Source organism: Erithacus rubecula (genome assembly GCF_903797595.1).
Source record: "Erithacus rubecula genome assembly, chromosome: 28".
NCBI lineage: Eukaryota > Metazoa > Chordata > Aves > Passeriformes > Muscicapidae > Erithacus > Erithacus rubecula.
In genome coordinates, this window is record NC_136680.1 from 626429 (window position 1) to 636098 (window position 9670).

Here is a 9670-nt window from a genome sequence, read left to right on the forward strand (position 1 = left end):
AGAGTAAACAAGGAGCTCGAGAACTGGATCTGTCAGGGAGTAGGGCAGCTTGTAAAGAGAGGTTAAGGGGAAAGAAATAAATAAAAACAAGCTGAAGAGCAAACAAAAGCACTGGAGGCAATATTTCCATAAGCATTAAAAGTAGAACCTGCGCTCCGTTTTCAGAAGTGCTTTTAACACATAGAAGTCATAATCACATGCCCTTCCAATAAAATTTGGGGTTCTACTTCCCTCAGGTATTTTAGATGCTGTTTCTTACAACACAAAGAGTCAGTGCCCCAGTGAAATTACCAGGCCAGTTTAAAACAAACAAAAAGAATTGCTTTTTCACACAGCACATAATTAAATTCTGGTGCTCATTTGCCACAGGATATCTTGTAGCCTGAAAATATAAATAGGTTCAAAAGGTTTTAGACAAGATTACAGAGATTTGGTCTATCAGTGATGATTACACTTAATCATTTGGATGCAAGGTCCAAGCAGACCCCACAGATTGCTGGAAGCTACAAAACCACAGGTGGGAGAAGCCTTGTATTAACACACCTTGTGACCTGTCCTGAGTGTCCTCCTCTGGTTCCACCCAGGACCAGCACACTGGGATAAGGATGTGTCTCCTGTGGAGCAGTCAGACCATGTTTATAGTTCTGCTGCCCCCCACTCCAACTCCAACACCCAAGCTTTGTTTTGGATGAAAATGATGAAAAATAAACCCCTTGTGAGGCGCTGCAGCACGTGCTCTGCTAGAGAGCAGTCTTATTCATTAAGGGAATGGTCTTGTATGCATTTGGGCCTGTTATCAGTAACACTCCAAAGGGAAATGGACTACTTAAACCTATTATATCACTGCTTTATTCACCGTGTGCTGCCATTTACCTCCTACATGACGCTGGGCTCTAATAGCACCAGTTCTGAGAAACCCTGCACATTAGCCACAAGCAGCTCATTAATCCACTGTTTTCATTCTTGCAAAAAAATGGGCTCCAACCACACAAGAGCTCAGATACCGAGTGCTCAGCCAGAACCAAAACAGCTCTGTTGTGCCAGCAGTTCTGAGGCAGCCCCAAACAGAACAGCACTTCCAACTGATGGGGCACAAAGGGCCTGGATGAACAAGGGCTGTGCAACCAGGGGATGGGACAAAGCTGCCAGCCAGCAGCTGCTGCAGGGAAATTTGGGAAATCCAGTTCCTGGAGGCTCCAAGTCAGGTCTGTGTGGTCTTCACTAGGATCAGGTCCTGGCTGTCGATGCAGCTCCATCCCAGGATATCAATTATCCCAGACAGAAGGAAAAAAATGAAAGGCATGTCTTGAACTCCAGCACGGGGAGTCCATGAGCAGGCTGGGGACTGGAGAATTAATTCAGAGCAGGTACAATGAGCTCCTCCTGGAGAGCCCTTGAGGAAAATGAAAGGCCCCATGTGGCAGCCCGAGGCACAGCCCGGGGAGTCCTTTGGCCGCCCGGCAAACACGCAGCGCTTGTGGCACAAAGCAGCTGCCACATCTGTTCCATCAGGGACAAGAGCCCTGGAAGGGCCTGGCCTTTCTCTCCCGAGCCTGTTCTGTGCTGAGGAGCCAAGCTGCTCCATCTCCTGGCTGCTGCAGTCCCTGACCCAGCTCCTCCATCCCAGGGCAGAGCTCCTGCAGCAGTGCGTGGGTGTCTCCAAACAGGATTAGTGCTGCTGCAATCTCCAAGGCCAACAAAGGAACCCTGTACCTGGAAGATGGACAGGAGCTCACATGAAAACAACTGCTCATCCACGTGGGAGTAAGAGAACATCTGTGTTCACAAATGAGGCACAAACCAGGAACAAGGGGCAATGCTTTTTCATGAATGAGACTTCAGGAATCTGAGCTCTGTTCTTCTGGTCACTTTTTCCTGTCTTATTTATCCTTCCAGCTGTATCCCTGTCACAGAGCTCTCCCAAAGTCATCAGCGTGCACAGAATGTACAATATCCTGAGTTGGAAGGGCCCCACATGGATCATCAAGTTCAATTCATGAATGTGATGCTTTATTTGAGCTGACTTTGTGAAAATGTAAGCAGGCAAATCAGATTTAGAGGACAGAGAGCAGTTGAGTTTATTTCTGCTTTTGGGTGAGGACATGAGTGAAATGGGAGGCAGGCAAGGGGTAGAGGACTGCTGGTGGTGGCAGAATTCCTGCCTGGCTGGGCTCTTAGTCCTGCTCAGGAGAACTGACAGCCCCACCATTCACACTGCCCAGGGAGACTGAAGTAGACAAAATCCCTCTTGCCAAAAGGAAATGTGATTCCAGGATCCTGTGCCCTCCCTGTTCCAATGTGTCTGTGCAGAACAGCTCTCAATGAGCAGGGAGGTGAGAGCCACTTACAGAGGCATTTAGTCTCACACAAAACATTCTCCTGGGGCACAGGGGGATGGAGCAAGGCCAGGCAGACTCCTCTCATCGAGCTCAGCTCCACTGAAATCAATACATGATTAGGCAGCGACTCCAACCCTTAATATTCCACCTCTGAGCAGTACCATGTTTGTGTTGAACAAGGATTTAGGCTAGACATGGGGAAAAACTCCTTGCAGTGATAAGGATAATAAATACATCCTGCAAAAATCAGCTTGCCCATCTGCAGAGCTCCAGAGCTCTGAGCAGTGTGGGTGACAGGCCCCAGCTCCAGGCTGCCCCTCTTTCCAGCTGAGGCTGCCATGCCAAGAGCCACAAGCAGCCTGCAAAGCCCTGTCCCCACCTCCTGCATCTCCCTGCCCCACCTGAGGCCCCGTTCTCTCTCGTGATGCCTCTAATGAAACTAAGTGGCTGCGAGCGGAAAGTTTCCCCTTGCAGCCTGGGGCTGATTAGCGCGGAGCGGCATCCCGGCCGCGCCGAACCCTCGGGGGAGGGACGGAGCGCTGCTCCGTGCCCCCTGCCCAGCCAGCACCATTAGAGACTGCTGCTGAGAGAGCAGCACCTCGCCGCTCCGCCTGCTGGGGCTGGGCTCTCTGCAAACACGGATGGATGATATCCTCCAGCCCTTGACACAGGGCTGCAGCACCACAGCACAGAGAAGTAAAGTTCTTTTGTCAAGCGTGCTGCAGCAATCTTGGCTGGTGCTGCTCAAGGAGAGCTGGTCTCACCTGTCATTTTTGTGTGGTAATGCTGACAGGAGACACTTGCCTGCATCCCTGCTGGATGGAGACTCTTTGTGTCCTGAGGGAGGGAAAAGGGGCAGCTGCCAGGTGCTGAACAGTGACAGAGGCTGGGGCTGGCTGATGCCATGTGCCCTCTCTTGGCTTGCACTCCTGCCCCTCGGAGTTCCTGGCTGTTCCTGGAAATCTGGGCTGAACACAGGCCTGGGCTGCCCTGTGATCACCTTGGGGATGGGAGGGGAAAGCAAACAAGATTCTGCTCAGCTCTGCAGAGACCAACTGCTGCAGCGCTGCCTGGCAGATGGGGCCCAAGAGGGAGACCATCTGCTTCCCAGTGAAACCCTAAACTCCCTGAGATCCTCAGCTGCAGAGATCCAGCAGAGTTCATGGGCACAGAGGCACAGCCGTGACCTGGGGGCTCCTTCAGTCCCAGTGAGCAACTTCCAGAGCTGAGCCAGGGCTTGGACCTTGAGTCTGTGGGCTGTTGGATTCCTGAGCGTTCCTATTCCCTACATTCTTTTATTTTTTCTCTCTCTCTTCATGTCTCCACCCTCCTTTCCTCTTGGCAATCCTCCCCAAGCTGGTGCAGGGCTGTGAACAGGCTGTGGTCCCTGTTGCAGAGCTGGGCAGGGCCTGTGTGGTGCACAGCTGCCACAGCTCTGCCCTCTGCCCAGCCCACTCTCCTTGTGCCACAGACCCCACCTGGCTGTGCCAAGCCCACCTGCCCAGTCCCTGGCCTCTGTCACTTCCCCTGGCTCCTGCAGCACATCCCAGTGATGCCAGCAGGGCTTAAAAAGAGGCCCACTGCGGAGGCTGGAGAAATGCTGTTAGACCTCAGGGCAGGGGCTGGCATCTCAGAGAGAAGGGGATGGCATCCAGGGAGAGCTGGAGAAGGAAAGAGCAATTTGCTGACAGTCAGCATGTCTGGGAGCTGGAACATACTGCACTAAAGGATAATAACACCTTGAACAGCAGGGTGGTCCTTTCCACCTGGCCTCGTGCTGGGCTCGGCCTCTCTCATTTCCTGCCCCCTGCAGCCAGGGAATCTGAGGCACTGGGATGGCACAGGTCACCAGCCAGGCTGCAGCTGGAAAGAGGAGAGAGCTGCCACAGCCTCTTGGCTCTCCTCTTGCCCCAACTCCATCCTTTCTTGGCTGGGGATGGGAAGGCACTGGAGCTCTTCGCTTCATTAGAAGTAACAGCTGAAGCGCTTGAGAAACAAAAGCTCCTTTCTTCCTCTGCCCCACTTTTACTTGGGAGGCAGGGGTTGGGAGCAAATTGCTTGGAAGCAGAAAGAGCCCTGGATCTTGTCACCATGGCTGCACAGGCACAGCCTCCTGTTATCTCCAGAGGAGCAAAACCCTCCTCCCACCCTCCCCTGTCTCAGCTGGAACTGATAAAAGGAGAAGAAATAAACCAAACAAATAATAGTAATAATAAGAATAGAAGAATACCCCAGCCCAAACCAGCAAATAAATATTCAGAGAATGAACCAATCCTCTGCAGAACATATTATTTTCTACAGTGGATTTTGGGTTGTTGGAGAGCTGAAGGACACCAATGAGCACTTCAGGTTACAGAGGCCATCTCAGGAATCCTGGGATTTACACAGTCACAACTCAGGAGCACCCCAGATGATGCCATTTGCTGGAGAACAATGATCTCTACCTGTATACACATAATTGTATCACTCTGATTGATTTATATTTACAGATGTGTGCACTAATAACGTGATCAGATACAACTTTTATGTCTTCTTGTTTGGGATCCACAATGATCACTCCCCTAGGCTGCCAACAAGAGCTGGACTCCTGCCTCCTCTGCCTCTGGTCACCCCAAGGACAGGGAGCACTGTCCAAAGGCTCCTGGGGCTCTGGCAGCCTTGGGGCTGTGCCCATTCCCTGGGGAAAGAACCTTTTCCTAATATTCCACCTGACCCTCCCTGACACACAACACATTTTTGTGCTACCACAGTTAAATTGCTTTTGGTACCTGGGCACCTCCAGTCTCCTCTGCAGTGTGAGTTTAGAAGGTAAACCACAATGCAAACCAAAGAGGGCTGTTGCTGTTTTCACTGTGTTCTCACAACTAAATGGCTAAAAATACACCCAATAGTAGAGCTGTAAAGCAGTGAAAACTAGCAACCATATATTTGTATTCTGAGAGAAATTAGGGCTATTATGGCTGCTCCAGACAGGCTTCCTACAGGAACTGGGTGGATAATTTCACTGGCTGCTTCTTGCATCAGAGCTCTGACCATCTGCTGAAGGGAACATACCTTTTAGCAACATGTCTGGTTTTGGCTCTGTGCCTCAGGGCCACCTCCCTACAACAGGCACTATTTCCCTGCCTAATTACACTCACTGGTAAAAAAGGACAACTTATTTTTAGTGCCTGTCTTTCCAATATCAGCTGGTGGCCACCGACTGTTCTGCTGCCTGTGTGTGCCCATGGGAAGCAGGGTGTTTAAATCAGCCTGGGAATTATGTAGGCCATTGGAGCTGATGGCCCAGAGTAGCTCTAAGCTGTCTTGTATTAAAAAAAAAAAAAAAAAAATTATTCATGTGTGAACAAACAAATGAAGGGGAATAGGAAAAACTGATACTTCAGCTTAACCTAGTTTCCTCCTTTTGGCACTGGCTGGCACACTCAGTGCTTCAGCTCACCTACTTTTTTACTATCAGCAGTAGAAATTGTAGACTTGCAATTTTTGATGCAAATTATGACTTAGTAATACAATGAACATTTCTCTTAAGTATTGTTTTTTTTTTTGCTTACAGTTTTTTTTTGCAAGTGCAAAAGAATATCAGGCTGTCCTTCCAAAAAGACTGAATTAAGTGGTTGATTATGTATTTTCACTTTTCCACACCCACAATTTCCATCACTGATTTTTGGCCCAACTGTAGCAAAGTGGGACCTGTAAAAGTCCAATCTGGGGCACAAAAGACCATTTATTTATTCCTGGGAGACTTGAAGGGGTGGACTCTTATTTTTAAACTTACCTGCCCTTCCTTTGCATATGGATTTACCTGGATAAATTCATGTAGACCATGACAACAGCCTGCTGGAAAGATCAGGCTCCTGCTGATAGCTCTGAGCACGCTGCTCTCGTGTCCTCCCACGCCCAGATAAACATGAACATCTGCAAAAACAGCAATAAGGATATTAATGAAAATGGGAGGAGGACTGGGATGAAGTTCTGGGGAAAACTCTCCCCAGGACCTCTCTCTGAAGGCAGACACTCAGATGGCTTTGAGAACCTGAGTTAAGAGATCATTTTGAGGGAGTTTCTGGTATTTCCCCAAACACACCCATCCCTGTTATAACCCCCACACATCCCTAAAGAAGCCAGTGCAGGATTTCACAGCCCACCAGGTGTTCAGGCCAGCGATGGACTTTTGGGCTTTTGTGGGAAAGAAATTGGGCAGTGTTGAGGATTGTAACTCAGATCATGGAATCATGGAACACCCTGAGTTAGAAGGGTCCCCCAAGAATCACCAGTCCAACTCCAGCTGCACAGGACACCCCAACAATCAGAAGATACCCCTGAGCCTCCTTTTCTCCAGCAGCTCAGCTCCCTCAGCTGCTCCTGACCCTTCCCAGCTCTGTTCCCTTCCCTGGACACACTCCAGCCCCTCAATATCCTCCTTGTCCTGGTGAGTCCAGAGCTCATCACCCCTTTGTCTCATAACCAGCTATGGTTACAGACCAGTTTCCCGGGGGCACATGGCTGTGGTGTGGCAGAGTTCCTGCCCAGGCAGTGTGTCACCTCTCTGTCCCCTGCTGCCCCTTTTATGCCTCAGCATCACGTCCTGGGTGAGTGCCAGCCCCTGCACTATGCCCCAGCACCCACCAACTCCCAGCATCTGTGCCACTTGCTTGGCCTCTTTTCCTTTATGCGGCTTCCCTCCACCGTCGTGTGACAGCTATTGTGTGGTCCCTGCCACACAAAAGCCAGCCTGACCTAATTTAAATCAGTGCTATTGAAGCCGTTCTTGTTTTATCTCCCGGCACAAGGGCTGCGCTCCCCGTTTCAGAGGCAGGAGAAATGAATGGCTAATTGGGGGGGCATTGTGCGCGGCAGCGATGGCTCCCGGCCCTGATTGCCGGCTCTGCCGCCCCTCGGCGCTCGCAGCTCCCGCCTGGAGCAGCGCAGCCTTGGCAGTGGAGGGAGGAGAAGGGAGATGGGGAAACAAAGCCGAGCATGGCCGCTGGTGAGGGCTGGGGGAGGGCTCGGAACGGGCAGATGCTGGGGATAACAGCAGAGAATATCCAGCCTTCACCTCCAAATCAGCCCCCGGGGTGGGTTTTTTTTCCCTGCCAGTCGTTTCTCCTGCTCCGGGACCTCGCGGGTGGGAAGCGCTGGCAGCGGAGGAAGAGGGAGAGCTCGGGGCTGGAAGCGAGAGCGCTGCGGGATCTTTGTCCTGGGCAAAGTTTGAGGCGTCCCTGACAATGGATCTTTGTCAGAACAGGCAGAACATCCCAGCAAGCAGGAACGGGCGGGAAGGGGCTTTGTGCGGGCCCCAAGGCCAGCGCTGCCCACGAGGAGCACGCAGAGCCACACTGGAGTGTCCCGGGGCAGAAGCGGCGGCTTTGGGGCTCACACCGGCGGCACGACCCCTCCCATGGAACCCCTGCCTCTTCCTCCCACGGGCACCTTCCGAGAGCTTCCTCCTGCTCCGCGGCTCCTCTGCCAGCCATCGCCCGGCTGGAAGAGCCCGCAGGAGCCAGCAAAAGCCAAAGCCTTGGAATCTTCCCGCGGATGCTCTCGGGTCCCCCCGGATCCTCTGCCCCTGCTGGAGGGAGGGTATGCCCCAGGTATGGGGCAAAGGCTGGAACCAGTCCCCTCTGCGGCTCTGCCAGCTGCAGGCAACAAGGATTGCATTCCACGATGTTTAACAACAGCACGAAGCAAACAAGTCCCGAGACACCAGGTTTGTCACAGACTCGGATGTAACATTATAATCCGTGTCATAAATCAGATCGGAGTAAAGCACTGGCGAGCCCTGAAGTTAAAGAACGTGTGACAACCTCTTCTCTAGCCCTCTTGGTCCTAAATCAAAAGATCAGCTACAAAATTGTAAAATGAAATCGTAAAATTAAAAGTAGATTTTATTGAGAGCAAGCGTTATTAAAAGTGAGGTTCTTTTTGCTTTCGTCTGGGTTTATGATTCATATCTCCCTTCTCAGCTTTTCTCTGCAGCCAGCAGAGCATAAAATACACTTAAACAAAGAAAACAAAACAGGAAAACATAATTCTCATGTTACCACCTGATTCCAACGGCTGAGGTTTTGCCAAAAATGGAAGGATTGCCACTAAGATGTTAACATTGCAGTAGGGTGGAATAACAAATGTATAAGTATCTGGGATAGTCAGCTCTGGACTGCGGGTGTTGAGGCCTGGGATGGAATTCCCAGAGCAGCTGTGGTGCCCCTGGATCCCTGGAACTGTCCAAGGCCAGGCTGGATTTGGAACATCCTGGGACAGTGGAAGGGGGTGGAAGGAGATGAGATTTAAAGTTCTTCCAATTCAAACCAGCCTGGCACCTTGTGAATCTGGGATTGTCAACAAGCCTGTCCTTGGGGGCTGTTCCAGCCCCCGTCCCCTGGGCCAGGCTCTGCAGGGAGCTCCACTCCCTGTCGCCACTATTCTACCGACATCTGCTGGCAGCTGCCTTAGGGAAAGCGACATTTCCTCAGCTGCGCCCCGCGCCCCCTCAGCGCAACCGCCCTGTGGGGCTGCCTCGTCCCTGAGGGGACCCCCGGAACACTGCCCGGGACACGCACCTCGGCCGCCTCCTGAGGCCAGCGGGTCTCTGGGGACTCCAGTTAGCCATTGATGATAATCGCTGGGAGTCCCGCGCGGCGTTTCTAAGTGTATGAAAGAGGTTTATTCCGAAGTTGCCGTGAGGGAAGCTCGCGCCCCCTCAGCCGCCATGGCAGGAACATCACCCACTCCTGGGCACTCTCTCCCATAGCGGGTTTCCGTAGTGTAGCGGTTATCACGTTCGCCTCACACGCGAAAGGTCCCCGGTTCGATCCCGGGCGGAAACATCTGACTTTTTTTTCCCTCCCCTTCATCTCGTGGTAGTTTTTAATGCAGGTTTATTTTCTTGTTGTTTAGTGTTTTCTTTTTTTCTTTTTTTGTTTGGAAAGGCTTAAGGTTTGTTTTTTTAATGTTTGATTCGGAATTATTTATTTACTTCCCCGCCGTCTCCTGACGACTCGGGGCCTCCGCTGCGACTTGGCAAGAGAAGTAACCGTGGGGCCCCGTGCGCCCCATCGCTGAGCAGCGCCCGCTTCCCGCCGGGGCCCAAGTGGGCAAAGCAAAGCCGGGCGGGCGCTGCGCGTATCCGTGCATCTCAATTCGGCTCGGATCGGTGAGAAACGGGGAAAAAAAAGATTACGAGGAGGAAAAAGAAAAATGTAGTTGCGTTGGCCGGGAATCGAACCCGGGTCAACTGCTTGGAAGGCAGCTATGCTAACCACTATACCACCAACGCTCGTTATCACAGCGCCTCTCGGCTTCCCTCAGCAACACCACCAGCGGGACCT